This window comes from Schistocerca gregaria, chromosome 5, assembly GCF_023897955.1.
Source record: "Schistocerca gregaria isolate iqSchGreg1 chromosome 5, iqSchGreg1.2, whole genome shotgun sequence".
Lineage (NCBI taxonomy): Eukaryota > Metazoa > Arthropoda > Insecta > Orthoptera > Acrididae > Schistocerca > Schistocerca gregaria.
The window spans coordinates 422,304,509-422,321,006 of NC_064924.1; positions in this window are offsets into that span (position 1 = coordinate 422,304,509).

The following is a 16,498-nucleotide window of genomic DNA, read 5'->3' on the forward strand; positions in this document are numbered from 1 at the left end:
CTCATACATGCAAAAACTAAAATATTAATATTCCAATCCTGCGATACTAAACGTCACAGTAGTAAAAATAATGTAAGAGCAAAGCTCGTTGTAAATAAGCACAGAAGAAGCGAAGTATGACAGGCCAGTGATATTGTCACTGGTGAATAAAGTAACTAAAAGGTAAGTAGGCAAAATAATCACGTAGTTTTATATCTTGTAGTTTATAAAAGGACACGAAAAAAGTACTACTCGACAAAATTCAGTGATATTAAGCTATGATAAAACCGTACAAATATGTTTCTTACTTTTCCCTCCAGGGACGGTGATCTGAACGTAGCAGTAACTCCAGAACTAGGTCACTAAAGACGGTAGATCCTTGTAAATACGCACGACCGTTTCGAAGAATAATTTTTCAAGTATCGCTAAACGACGGTACCAAAAAAGGGTGGCTAATGTGAATTAATGTGGCAAAAGTTTACGTCCTTCCTTGGCTACAAAACTGAAAGAAATAACAACAAATTGTGAGTAAAGAGTCTGTTTCACTTATATCCAACAAATATATGATATAAATGAACACAGAATAGAACTTCAGCATAGAAGAAGAGGCTGCTGTTAAAATGTCTCGGTACAGCTTCTACAAGAAGAAACACAATTCAGAGCAAGACATCTTGAATATGACTGTTTACCACAGCATGTAGTAGAAAGTAGTGTATTACCTCATCAAATATTGATACCAGTAATTCTATACCTTCCAGTAACAACTAAGTTTAAGATCCCACAGCAGACGCCATTGTCATTTAAAGTAACGATACTGACACAACAGATTTCCTACAGGAGAGTCGACAACAGTCTCACTTTAACGGGGTCACAGGTGTATTTGACAATACAGCAAAATAGTTAGGTAATATTACTAAAGCACCGCTGATAAAATATTTACCAGTTTCCAATACGTTAGTGGAATTTACTTTATCAAGGTATTTTAAAGCACAGTTTCGTTTATGGAGCCACAACTGCTGCTGAAGGACGTATGAAACCTTTGTAATTACTAATAAATGTAAATGATATCCCACTCATTCACTAATGATATATATTTTTCAAATCTAATAGGCATTAACTAACCTCTGAAATGTGAAAGTATCTTTCTGTTTACACCGTATAACAGATTTTGGTGAAACTACCTTCAGCAAAAACGATTGCCCTGAGCTGGCATCGTTTGCAGCACTGAATAAAAAAATTCACTGTACTAGCTTCCAGTCAACTTTTAACACTGTAACATACTGAACATCTTGATATGAAAACTGTTAAAACAAAATCGCCTAGCAAGAATAAGTAAAATATGAACATTATTTATTTCGGTCAATCCTCACAAAAGTATATAGAGGCTACATCGTTTCAACACGGACTAGCCCTTATCACACACCAAAAACACTTCTTAGCCGATAGTTGCGTCAAGCCACGCTCTGCGTCACTGAAATGTTGACTCCCAGAATATTTTCAGGCAGCCATCGGCCGAGCAAAGATTGTATATTATTCAGAAGGAATGGATAGCCGACACTGGTGTAGCATCTAAATTTTGTTTGCATTGCCTGAAACTGAGAAAAGTGATGTGTTCAACCAAGCTCTCAGCCAATAAAAAGACAAATATCACCAATAAAATGTGACTCCGAGCGTTTCCAGATTTTTTTTTACAATAACTTGCTGTAGTTCCATAGATGTTAAATATCCAGTTAATTAATCTGTAGCAAAACTGATCAAAAGAAGTTCTAATAATTTCCAACATTATGAACGAAATAAAATTCTAATCTATTTATTAAGAAAAAAAGATATTTCCAAAGCTCAGAAAGCTACCTTACAAACGTATGTTTCCTGGTATCAGAAATTCGAATACCTCAACATCAACATCATTAGAAGAATAGCGATAAAATGTTCTCAGTGTAGAGGTAATATCTCTAATATTATTACAAAGTGACACAAGATAGAATTCCATCAAAACGTTCCTACTTTTATCTGATTACTTCACGAGCTTATTGTTGCCAGCCGGTACGTTTCACCTCTCTTAGCTTGAAAGCGTATCATGTCACGTGATGTAACATTTTCTCCGCGCGAGACGCTTCCTGCCTTGCAACTCACCACGTGTAGAAGCTGCGCCCTTGGCGTCTGCTGTCGAGTCCTAGCCGTTCCCCGCTGCTGCCCGCCGATTACTTGCTGTGAGTTCGCGCGCCCGTTCAGAAACCGTCGTCGGCAGTACGCCCCTGCGAGAGCGACCACCCGCGCAACGCTGCGCTCGCTGCACTGCTGCCCCTACTGAGGCGCCGCTGGCGTCCCGCGTCGCCCAGCGCGCATGCGCCAAGCTGACCACCCGCACGTGCTGCTACTGCTACTGCTACTTACGCGTTCGCTAACAGTGTAAGTGAGATTACTAAAGTAACGGCAAAATATTGTACGTATGTATTACGTATTTTCGGGACACGTACCCTTTATAAAAGAATCCTTAATTGTTATTTCAGTCCCTAAAAGTTGCTGTGGAGCCTGAAAGTGCAGCGTGTAGATGTGCTCTTACTAGGCAACCACAGATGTGACTTCCTTAGTAGACGAGAAAAGTGTATAGACTGTCGTTACAATTTGCCAGGGATTTATAACGCTTGTAGTAACATTTAATGTGAGAGAAGTTTTCTAACAAGTGGATTTCACTACTTACGGAATATGAGCAGGATTACTTCTTACAAATCTACATCTACATCTACATCCATACTCCACAAGCCGCCTGACGGTGTGTGGTGGAGGGTACCCTGAGTACCTCTATCGGTTCTCCCTTCTATTACAGTCTCGTATTGTTCGTGGAAAGAAGGATTGTCGGTATGCCTCTGTGTGGGCTCTAATCTCTCTGACTTTATCCTCATCGTCTCTTCGCGAGATATACGTGGGAGGGAGCAATATACTGCTTGACTGTTCGGTGTACGTATGTTCCCGAAACTATAACAAAAGCCAATACCGAGCTGCTGAGCGTCTCTCCTGCAGAGTCTTCCACTGGAGTTTATCATCTCCTTAGCGCTTTCGAGATTACTAAATGATCCTGTAACAAAGCTCGGTGCTCTCCGTTGGATCTTCTCTATCTCTTCTATCAACCCTATCTGGTACGGATCCCACACTGCTCAGCAGTATTCAAGCAGTGGGCGAACAACCATACTGTAACCTACTTCCTTTGTTTTCGGATTGCATTTTCTTAGGACTCTTCCAATGAATCTCAGTCTGGCAATCTGCTTTACCGACGATCAATTTTATATGATCATTCCATTTTAAATCACTCCTAATGCGTACTCCGAGATAATTTATGGAATTAACTGCTTCCAGTTGCTGACCTGCTATTTTGTAGCTAAACGATAAGGGATCTATAATTCTATGTATTCGCAGCACATTACAGTTGTCTACATTGAGATTCAATTGCCAAATCTCTGAGGACAGGTTAATAGTACCTCTTCTGATACAAGAATTATTCTTTCTGTTAATGCTGAAACGTAGGTTTTGTGCCCTGAATCAAATACGCCAATAACTTGCTATTTCTCACAATTCATTCAATATCTATTTTTATCAGTAGATTCCCTTCACTTATCTGCCTAAACAGGCATCCAACGAAAAATAACGAAGTCTGGCAGGCTTTAAGAAAAAGATATTACACGAATATTTCGTCAGTTTCGGGTCAGTAAAGGCTGCAGCAGGCGACTGCATATTTTTCAACTTTTTTCAAAACTCATAGACTTTGGCTACTCTATCAAAACTATATGTGGGACTTGTTCACTTATCGTTACTATTGTTTGTGTAGCTTCTCTGCAATTTTTTTTATAATGTATTTTAGGTAGATTTATAATTTTAAGAAATGATGTACTTACATACGCATAAATAAAATGGCTCCTAGCACTATGGGACTTAACATGTGTGGTCACCAGTCCCCTAGAACTTAGAACTAGTTAAACGTAACTAACCTAAGGACATCACACACATCCATGCCCGAGGCAGGATTCGAACCTGCGACCGTAGCGGACACGCGGTTCCAGACTGAAGCGCCTAGAACAGCACGGCCACACCAGCCGGCACATACGCATCCCTAGACGTCTGATGTGCCCAAGGTTTATCAAAAATTTAGTTATGGAACGATTAATCTGACCCTAAAATTATCTGAAATGATTCAATTCTTATTTGAGAAACTGAACCATAATTTATTGCTCTAATTTTTGGATCGGATCACATTTCACCTGATAGATTCAAGGACCAGTTCATAATACTTGTGGCTCTGTATTGAACTGGTATTGTGTTTTTCGGTATTGTAAATGTTCTCTGGTAGCTTTGGGAAGAAATATATGAATACCCAATATAAGAAGCGCAATGATACTGTGTAATTAATTTTCAGATGCCGCACCTGCAATTTATTGAACTACATTACGATTAGAATTGACAATATAAAACTGTGTGTCATTCTGGTTGGTTGGTTGGTTTGGGGAAGGAGACCAGACAGCGTGGTCATCGGTCTCATCGGATTAGGGAAGGATGGGGAAGGAAGTCGGCCGTGCCCTTTCAGAGGAACCATCCCGGCATTTGCCTGGAGTGATTCAGGGAAATCACGGAAAACCTAAATCAGGATGGCCGGACGCGGGATTGAACCGTCGTCCTCCCGAATGCGAGTCCAGTGTCTAACCACTGCGCCACCTCGCTCGGTGTGTCATTCTGGAACTCGTGTCCCCACAACTGTACTTCACTGTGAAGACACTAATAATTGCAGTCAGAAAGAAGGTTTACTTATCGAATTAAGAGTTTACAAGCGCCCAGGGTTCTCTCAGTAACATCAAGTGCAGTTGCCTACTTATAATGGGCTAATGCTTGTCTTAGGTTGAGAAAATTGTAACATATCAAGGCGTTTATCACGATGTAAGTAAACATAGTAGGCTAAGATTCGAAATACTTGTTGTTCTGCGGTTATTCCCATTAAGCAGTATAGAGCATCCAAAAAAAGCATTTCATTCCTCCTAGTAGAGGAATGGTACTGGAGGGGTATTCGTAACATACACTGATTTGAACCTGTTTACCAACGTCACTCCAGGAGGTTCCTTAAGTAGGTCTGAGTGACACCCTATTTTCGCAAAATTTGTAGGTGCCCAAGAAATTTCTTTCACCTCCCCTACGACTAAGACATAAAAACGCTTCATTTATGACTTCCTTAATTTTACAGAGTAGGAAGAGGACACACACTGCCAGATCTGGGGGACAGGTCGAATTCTGTATGTGTACCATATCTGTTGAGGGCCAAGTTCATTGGCAGCCCAACATTCGTTGAGCATTACATAGCTCACAATGTGAATTTTGTGTTTTGAATGTGCAGGCGTTTCAAATGAAGTGTGAGTCAAGTGAGTCGCTGCAACACCTCGCAAGTGAAGAAGGCACGCACAGTGGTATGTTGAACATCAGGCTCTTTTACGAGTGAAATAGATGTAGAAACAGAATTACAATTTAAAACAGCCACGATCGCTATTGCACAGCATTTCTTGTGATGATCATTTTAAGTAAATTACTTTGTCATCAACAGATTCAGGGAAATTTATTTGCTGAAGATCCTGATAATGTCAACGTTGTTGGCTCAAACTTGACATCAAAATATATGTTGTACAAAAACAGTGTTAGCAGTTTGAAATTGTACTTCTGTTTCTACATTACCTAGATGGTCCCCTAACTTGATAATCTAAGGCATATATTAAATACACGTCTAACAGAGATACGAAGGTCGTTAGAAGATGAGGAAGAATATTAGCAATTTCAGAGAAAAAAATTTCAATAAGTTGTTTTTAAGAAAATTGTGTTCTAGTTTGATGTGATACGATAAGCAACTGAGTATGAATGATTAGGCAGATTAATTGTCGGAGGCGATGTTACATTTAATCGTCAGTAATTTTCAAGGGTAAATTTTTAAAGTGAAAATCCTTACTTAAAAATTATTAGATGTTTGAGTTGAGGCAGAACCTTGTTAAAGTATAGTCTGGCATCTAGTAAACAGTGATACACTTCAAGTCCCGTTATTTACAATTATGTAATGTACGTCATGTACTTCTGACATGCATTGGAAATAATCAAATGTATTATTATCGAATCAAAGAATCGGGATTGGTACTAGACACACGGTCGTGGATCTTACTACCTTTTCTAGTTTACTTGTGAGTGAGTTTTAAAGTAAATTCAAATGGGACAGAAGTCGGCAGTCAGTTGTGATGCAGTCTGTGGTTTATTGCAGACCTAGTTTTCAGTTACAGTACAGCTATCATCTGTGAGTGTGAAGTGAATCATACAGACCCAGCAGGCTTGTAAATGCACATGTTATTAAACGACTTTAGCATGTACTTAGCATAATTCAGTTCAATTTGTTTGAAGATATATGACAACAGTTAACCTTTACAATATAAATTACAACGGACCACAAGTTACCAAGCATCACCTGAAATAATTAATTTCAAGACTAATTGTAAGTACAAAATTTCCTTATAATAAATATTACCAAGAACCCGTAGTTTAAGTGGGGTCTTCATTATAGAAATCTTCTGTCCCATGCACAGGTGTATACTGTTTTTTATAGTTAGCGAAAGCTATGAGCATTTCTTATGCTCGCATAGAGAACAATATTCCTGAGCTTCAAATGGAAATACGTACCTCATTATTTGGTAAGAGACAATGTGAACAGAGTGCACATATATGCTGCTGCTTGTTTCCACCGGCGTTACTGCTGGAGGACTTATATTTTACTGCTGAAAATCAGGTAGTAATAAAAGCCAGGTGCGCTGCCGAAGGTACTAAACATTTTTTAGGGAATGGCGTAGCTAAACGGGGGTGGAAGCACAGCATCGCCTGCTGCTGGTTGTTCACAAAAATAAGTTTTGCATAACAAACAAGCCCACACCGCGGGCCATTAATCATAACCATGTGGTCCGATTAAGTGAATGAACGTTTGACAGACCAGGTTACTTTAGCCTCAAGTATGAGAATTCTGAACCCTCATTTTGTTAAACGTATGCACATTCTATAGGAGCATGATAAGAGGGGTCCTGGCGCGTTTTCTCAGTTTCACACAGGTGGTGTTAATGTCACACAAATAACGATATCCACGAAACAAATTGCCTCGTTTCTGGTTGAAAGGTGATATGTACGTACAGTAAGTGCATGGAGGCCAGTGGACTAGTGGGTACCCAGGAACACAGGGGCACAAAACTCACACACATTTAAAAAAATCAAGGTTCCGCTTTCAACTTGCTATCAGAGCAAAAAGGGAAAAGAATTTACTGTGCCTGTAAGTGACATTAGGAGCGAAAATGCTCACAAGTTACGGCAGGAGACTGTAATAGCAACGTCTTCCCAAATTCAGTATCATGTAGCGATACGATCAACAGCTACAGCGTGAATACAGACAGAACGCTGATTATAGAGAAGGCAACAAACAAGCGAAAGCAAATAATCTACGCAAGCATTTTAACTGCTGTGAATCAAACTCTCACGGCAGAACTGAATGTACACAAAGAATACTGTGTGAGGTATGTCATTTGCCTGGGTACTTGTTAGTAGACAGAGATAACCATAATATTCCAATCACCCATTTCTCAAGTTCGTTATGGAGTTCATTTTATATTAATATATTCGTACCTCTTTAGAGTTAACATTAAGTAAATTTGCTACGATAACTAACAGTTAAAATGTAGTAGGAAATAGATGAAAGTACACAAATAGGAAATTTTGTAGTTTTGTCACAAACTATCTCTAAAGCAACTCTGTGTGTCCGGTTTTGTTGTGTTTCAAGGTACAACCTAGGTATGCCCTACAGAGCTATTTTATTTTAGATTTACTTTCCTCGAATCCGTGGGTCTATCTGAGCTATAAGTACTCATTCATTGAAAAATCAGAACAGGGAAACTGTAGAATCACTGTAGTATAAACACATCTGCAATATCAATTTGAAACTATCAAAAAGAACACAAGTTCTATGCAAAAATGAAAGACCGTATCTCATTATTATAATCTTTATTTCATCACCCAATATTCAGATCTGTTGGAGGCGCTCTACAATCGAAGGTATAGGAATTTGTACATTCTTGAACACAGCGAATAAGAAACTTTTATTCACAGAGATTTTTTAAGCTGTTTCTACTGGGAAGAGGAACTGTTCGCGCACACACGACAGATTCCTAACTCCAAGATTTGAAACTAATCACATATCAAGGTGGTACGTAACAACATAGTGACAATCCTTCGCATTTAAAATACACGTGACAGATTATTGTGACGAGAATTTCATCTTAGTACAACATGCTGAATGAAAGAATGTAATATCCTAAGAAAGAGTTTAAACTGTAGTACTAAGGGCTTCAAATTTTTGGTTTCATTGTTCATTATATTGCGCTCCTGCAGAAAGTCTTATAAGAACTGTAATCACATCGTTTGTGGTTATTCTAATCCCCCTGTTTTGCTTAAGCCAAATTCTGGCATTTCTAAACATTCAGTTACTTCAATCGGATCCCTTAACACTTAATCAAGAAGGTAAAATTTCCAGCAAAAAGTTAATCGTCCATAGAACGTGTTAATTGAAATTTCACATTTTTTGCTTGAACAAATGACAATTGTAAAGAAATTTTCAGCATCGAGTGTAGTAACAGTCGTCTCGTTCACCACGATATGTAAATTTTATATGCAATTTACATCGAGTTAAGTACGGGTAAATGTACAGTAATGTAACTGAAAGCCGCTGCCTGGTATCGACCTATAAATACGATATCTCAGTGCCTGTGGTGTTAAGAAGCAGGATATAGTGTTCCTTCGGACTTACATATCGGGCCGTGTATACAGATAGGCAAGACAGTTAAGGCGACCACTTGCGTAAAAAGGGATGTTAGGGTTCGGCACAAATTTTACTCTCTTAATGCCATTGTACAGTTAATGATTGTTTCGTGTGCTTTGGTCCCTTATATGCAGGTACCATGCGGTAGGGGAGGTGTACTGTTAAAGCTACTCGCAAAGAGAAATGGTAAGCTACGGCTAGCGAGTTTGCAAACGAAACTATTAACAAGTTTTGTCAGTGCGACCAATAATTTGACCAGTGCGTTGTCTGCGACTAGAGTACTGAATAACAAAATAGTGCGTAAAGAAGAGACGGTAGTTTGTAACGGGTGAAGCAGACAGCTCCCATTAGGAATAGCCTAGCGCTCAGAATGAGAGTGCCTTTCTGCACAGGTGCCGAGCTATCTTGCCCATGCCTCACGGCTATAAAAATGGTAGAACAGATAAAAAATGGGAAAACTCTGTTTAAGCTCTCCAAGAGCATGACTTACGGTACCTTTCAGTAAATATTCATGCACCTCCAATATTTATTGAGCGCGTATTCCAGTTACAGCAAGACATGAGAATTTAATTGGGTCCTAGGAATATCGTTCAATAGAATATAATACCTTTGTGAGGCAGAGAGGAAATGAATGGAAAATCACTGCTTCGTTGTTGCTATAACTGATTTTGTATGCTAGTGACATTAAGACATCATACATAGCTGCCTTGAAGTAAAATCATCAGAGCCTTCGGATTGTCAGTTTTATAGTCATAAGCACTGAAACGCCAAAGATACTAGTATCGGCAGGCGTATCCAAATACAAATACGCTTGTGAGGAAGGGTGTGCATCCATTTCCAATAAACTGTCGCTCTAATTCAAAAATCTTTGCATTAATCCACGAGCTTTCAAATCGAAACTTAAGAGTTTGCTCATGGGTCACTCCTCCTATTCTGTCGAGGAGTTCCTTGAAAAATTAAGCTGATATTTATTGTATTGCTGATAGCGTTTACTTAACTTATGAACTGACGTTTTCAGGTTCATAAACATTTATTTTAATCTATAATTAATTTTGCATTTTAATTTCATGTACTGACACGTTCCACTACCTTGGAGATTTGCTCCTTAGTTTGGTCCTACGGAACTTGACGTGTAAATAAATAAAAGAGAGATATATAAACAGGCAGAATACGGCACTGTGGTCGGCAACGCCTATATAAGACAAGTGTCTGGTGCAGTTGTTAGATCGGTTACTGTTGTCAAGATTTAAGTGCGTTTGAACGTATGTTTATAGTTGGAGCACGAGCGATGGGACACAGCATCTCTGAGGTAGCGATCAAGTAGGGATTTTCCCGTACGACAATTTCACGAGTGTACAGTGAATATCAGGAATCCGGTAAAACATCTAATCTCCGTCATCGCTGCGGCCGGAGAAAGATACTGCAAGAACGGGACCAACGAGAATCGTTCAGCGTGACAGGAGGGAAACCCTTCCGCAAACTGCTGCAGATTTCAGTGTTGGGCATCTACAAGTGTCAGCGTGCGAACCATTCAACGAAACATCATCGATGAGGGCTTTCGGAGCCCAAGATCCTTTCGTGTACCCTTGACAACTGCACAAGGCTTCACGTCTCACCTGGGCTCGTCAGCATCGACATGACCGGAAACATGTTTTCTGGTCTGACGAGTCTCGTTTCAAATTGAATCGAGCGGATGGACGTGTACAGCTATGGAGATAACCTCAGGAATACATGGGCCTTGCACGTCAGCAGGGGCTGTTCAAGCTGGTGGAGGCTCAGTAGTTGTATGGGGCGTGTGCAGTTGGAATGATATATGACCCCTGACACATCTAGATACGACTCTGAATACGACTCTGACAGGTGACACTTAGGTAAGCATTCTGCCTGATCACCTGCGTCCATTCATGTCCATTGTGCATTGTGCATTCAGACGGACTTGGGCAATTCCAGCTGGTCAATGTGACACTCCACACGTCCAGAATTACTAGAGAGTGGCTCCAGGAACACTCTTCCGAGTTTAAACACTTCTGCTGGCCACCAAACTACCCAGACATGAACATTGTTTAGCATATCTGGGATGCCTTGCAACGTTCTGTTCGGGAGACATCTGACTCCTTCCTATTCTTACGGATATACGGACAGACCTGCAGGATTCATAGTGTCAGGTCCCTCCAGCAGCACGCCTGCATGCTAGCGGGGTCCGAGACGATATCAGGCAGATGTACCCGTTTCTTTGGCTCTTCAGCGTATATACCGGTATCATTAATACAGAATATTAAAGGAAAGGCCACTGTACCACCTCTCTAGCGACGTCATGTGAACGATTGGGTGTTTGACCTGCATATTAGATATCCATTGCGCCTGCGTTGGCTTTATCATGTGTTGCGGCTTCCACTGATACACGCGAATCGTGTGTATCAGCAGCCTTCTCTCTTCCGCCAGTTTCAGTACTGTTCACCGGCATGACTGGAAAAAAAATTCCTGTGTAAACTGTCAAGGTACCTGATTAAATAGCGTACAGCATCAGGATACAGTCATATTTTTTGTTAAATAAAAATACACTATCGTAATTGTTCATCATATTCCATCATATTTACATACACACACATGCATACCAGTTGTTTCCACAGCGATGCATACAGGGAAAAAACATTTTCTCTCCTATCAAACAGCAGAAGTTATTTTACAACAAAAAGCATCGCTTGAGGCTTTCGAACATTGAACTAGTGTGGGAGGGACACACACACACACACACACACACACACACACACACACACACACACACACACACACACACACAGAGAGAGAGAGAGAGAGAGAGAGAGAGAGAGAGAGAGAGAGAGAGAGAGAGAGAGAGAGAGAGAGAGAACACCCACTCATTTTAAGCAAATGAGAGCATATGTGTAACGATACGTTTCACACACTTAATAACTAGTAGTTACGTCTTACATTTTTTTTTTAAATTTTGATTCACATACAGATAAAATTTAAGAAGAACGATCCTACGTGCGTACATATAAATCTACCTAGTCATTAGTGCAATGTTGCTCACTAGCATTTCGTGTTTGACCGACCGCAATTCTCAGTGTGTCAATATCAGCATTTAACCTAATAATGGTTTAAGGTCTTGTTACGTTGTAGGACGGTTCCAGATGCGATCGACATCAATACTTTCTTCAGAATTTAATACTATTGGATCATATGAAGATATATAGCGTATTATTAAAACAACAACAGAAAGCATGTATTCAATGACATTGGACGAGATATTATAAAACACGCTGTATGGTGGGTGGTTTCGATGGAGGAAAAAAAATTGCCATTCTGGCGTATAAGTGTTTGTTATTATGTTTCCCTGTAAACACATCTATTTTTTTCAGCATATGTACAATAAAGTAGAGGACATTACCACATAGACACGCAGAACACGAGTAAAGCGGAGATCCACATTTACCACATACAATGATATGCTTACGGGGCTAAATGAACAATTGACTCTTGTAGCTCAATAGATTCCCCCTCCACTCCCCAGAATAAAGAAACCAGTATCTTATTTGGTTTTAACACTCAAGCCGAAATCGCCACTTATGTATAATGTTACCACTGTCATGTGAAGTGATTACGTAAATGAGTAAAAATACTACTTGTATATGATATATACTCGAAAACGGTGGTTCTATTTTCCATATGTCCTTTACATCCTACATGTGAAGTATAACGGTAGATTTGATGTATTATGGTATCGTCTGAAGCAGGCTGTATACATTGTTCTACACTGAAAAAAAAAGAAATGTATTTAAAAAACAGTGCTTAATTTTTTCTTTCTGTCTACAGCATAATAGTAATAATGGGAACAATAATAATGTGTCTCTTGCTAATGGATGGATAGATGCCTGTAATATTACAAATTAATGAACAAGGGGTTTTTAAAAACATACCAAGAAATAACTCAAGGCAGAAAGTTGCAAATTGCGTGATAAATGTGTATACACATCTCTACTTTTCGTCTTCGTCCTCCTCCTCTTCCTCCACCACCACTTTCTTCTAAGTTTCAATCAGTAAGCCATTTATCTCAATCTCAAGGAATTCCACAGCAACGTCATCATCACAAATATATTGCACGAGGTAATCAACTTCACACTCCCCAGTCATTTCCATCAAGTCCTCCATATTTTCCTATATTAACTTCCACATCACATTGACTCTGATGAAGGTAGTATGCATGAGTATCACTGATACTGTCCAATATGTATTGACATATACATGCAAGTAAGTTTTAGTGTATTTAATGAAATAATAGGAAATGCAGATCATCGAACGTAGAAGATAGTATTCAAAAGCAGGTCTGACAGGAAACGGTGTACAAATAATATATACAGAAAAAAGAGTATCATTTTGGGCTTGATGATCGAAGAAAAATCAAATGCACTCATAGGCTTTTATCGCTCTAGGAAAAAAATGCGTCAGACAATGTAGGAGAAATACATCTGTGAGCTAAAGCGGTATAAGTGTATAGTGTACTATTTGATGTTTCCATGCTGGGTCATTCTCCAAACCTTTCTCTCAATATTTGGCCCACAAGTATTTTTAAGTCTCTCAGAAATTTATTGATTTACTATCACTGAAGGTAAATACAGCATCAGAAAACATCCCTCTTCTTTTCCTGGAGCTTTGTGAGTGTGTATGTGCGTGAGAGTGGGCAGGGGGTGTTGGTTACGAATATTTATAAATTACCGCTGCTCACACATCCTTTAAGCTTCTCCACTTGTAAGAAAAAAAATCACCTCTAGAGTAAACTGCACACACCACAAATTAAGCAATAAACAGTCCAACAACTGAGAGCCTAAGTCAAAGTAAATCAATTGACGGTGTAGGCGTTGAATCTCATCACTTGCACCCCAACCAAGAAACGGTCTTGTGTTGGAATCTTCACATACTTAAAGAGAAAGGAACGATGAATTTTTTGATACTGGATAACACTTGAAGGGTATCAATGATAAGATTCGATGCAGAATGTGGTTTGAAATTAAATCAGAAAAAAGCAGAAGAAATTTATGAGAATAATGCATTTCTAGCGCAGAATTTTAAGGTGGAAAAGAATCAGAGGAAAGAGGTTAGTGAAATGATTGAACTGAATCCTAGACACTCCCCAGCTTTGACTGCTCGAAAACCGTCGTCATCCTTCAGTGCGTTGAAGTGATCTGGTGCTCTAAGAAAAGAAATTGTTGGAGTATTTATTATCACACACGGTTATAATTTTTTATTAAGTGAAGTCGGAGGCGACTGCATCTCATTGTCATCGTTGGTAGGCATCTAAGGTGTCTTCTCCTTTACAGTATCAAAACTCTTATCGGCACCTCTGGTACATGTCGTATTTCAGAATCACCACTCCTCCACAAGGAAAGATATGGTGTCACATGCTAAAAACGTTGAGTGCGAATGTCCACGGAGAAAAATAGAGTTGAAGGTATATGTCGGTCAGCCACTCGAAGTGAAAATCCTTTTACATAAACTAGCATGGTGTGTCACGATACTGCAAAATGTCATCGTCACCAGTTAACTGTGTTTGTTTTCTCTATGACACAGGTATCTCACCTATTGGAAGTCATTTATATACATACACCATCTCACGTTCTTCACTGTCGATTTTCGTATGGATGGTTAGGAACTTTATCAAATACCATTTGTGGAAGCATCCACAAATGCACTACCTAAGAAGGTATGGGAATCAGTAGACGTTAATGGGGACAAAATGATTCCTAATAAGTAATAGCTGTCCCCCCCCCCCCTCAGGATTGTGATTTTCTCATTGTGAATGTTTTTTTAAGTATCTTATTATTTACGCCACAGTTATAACAATCGATGATGATGGAGACGATACCAGCGCTCCTCCATCATAAAAAGAGGCTGAATATTGTTGATAAATTTCTCCTCCTGTCAAGTTGTACAAAGATTATCCAATGCTTCATATCATTTATGAATGTCTCTGCGCGTGCAGGTGTGCGTACGTGCGTGCGTGCGTGCGCGTTTCCGTGTACACATGTGCGTTTCCGTGTACACATGTGCGTTTCCGTGTACACATGTGCGTTTCCGTGTACACATGTGCGTTTCCGTGTACACATGTGCGTTTCCGTGTACACATGTGCGTTTCCGTGTACACATGTGCGTTTCCGTGTACACATGTGCGTTTCCGTGTACACATGTGCGTTTCCGTGTACACATGTGCATTTGTGTGTACACATGTGCGTTTGTGTGTACACATGTGCGTTTGTGTGTTCATGTCAGCATGTATGTGCAGATTCCTGTGCATTATCTAATTAGAATTTCAAAATGTTGCATGTTATCTTATATAAATAGAGGATTTACCATATAACAGAATGGATTTGGGGCAGAGACGCATGAAAATGAGGGATATGTTGGTAGTATCTTTACTGATGATGGCTCTGAAGAGGGTCTCAGACATTGATGTAAGTGTATACACATATGATTAGACTAAATGGATGTGTATTAAGTTGCGGTGCAAGCAATTGCTGCTGGTGTAACTATGTGCCAGCTATTATATATATATCAATTTCCTATCCATGTGTGACATAGCTGAGGGCTCTCAAATCATGTATCATGTGGTGGTTATGAAATATAGTTTATTTTCTCCATGTATGTTCAGCCATTGTACAAAAAGCACCTATAGTGTTTCTCCAGAAGTTACAAACAATAAGACGAGTTCGTTGGATGGATGAATTTGCTTTAAGTTTTGCGACCAAACCAGTTTATTCGATTTACATTGCTCCCTTATATATATAATCTCTCAGTGTCATCCAAACGAAGGGTTGCGTGTGTTCAAGACATATCCGACCCAAGAGGACAAAAAAATTTTGTTCTTCCTTCTAATTATGGTTTTTTTTTTAATGTCCTCTCACAGCATTTGCTTTTTCTTAATACAGACGTGGCAACTTATGTCAAACAAAATGCTGCAATCATTGTACATTCCACAATAATGTGAAAGGAAAAACATTTGAAGACTTTGTGTGCGTGAGATTTTTTATTTTTTCAAGGAAAACAATTATAAACAATGAAGGGAGTGACATTAGTTGCTACTGGGCATTTATTTAAATCAATGATGAAAGTTGAAAATTTGTGCTGGGTTGGGATTAAAACCCAGGTCTCCAGCTTACTATGAAGTTGTGCTGATCTCTGCGACATCTGTATACAGTGGCCTTTGTAGCTCCATGGACTGTCGTAGCAAACCTGTCATAACCAAATTCTCAACCTATCTACATCCTGCAGATGTATGTCGCTTGGCCGTCATGCACATTACTCGGGGCATTTCACCGATTCCCATAAAAGTTCAAGCGTGGTGTGCTTCTGCAATGCAGTTGTCCTCACCTTAATGTGTGGTGTCTGTACTTCTAGGCATATCTGAAGAAGCAGACACCACATATAGAATTAATTATACACCTAAATAGGTCTTTCGGTTCAGGCTACAGTAGAGACTTGACACAAAGTTAGGCTTGCTCCTAAAGAAAAGTACGAAGTCAATATAATCTTCCTGGATGATCCTCCAGAGCTGAAAAGTTAAATGGTTTACTTGAATCTTCCACTCTGCTACAGACCAAGAATGTTCTGACTAAGATTCAGAGAAACAGAACCACCATCATA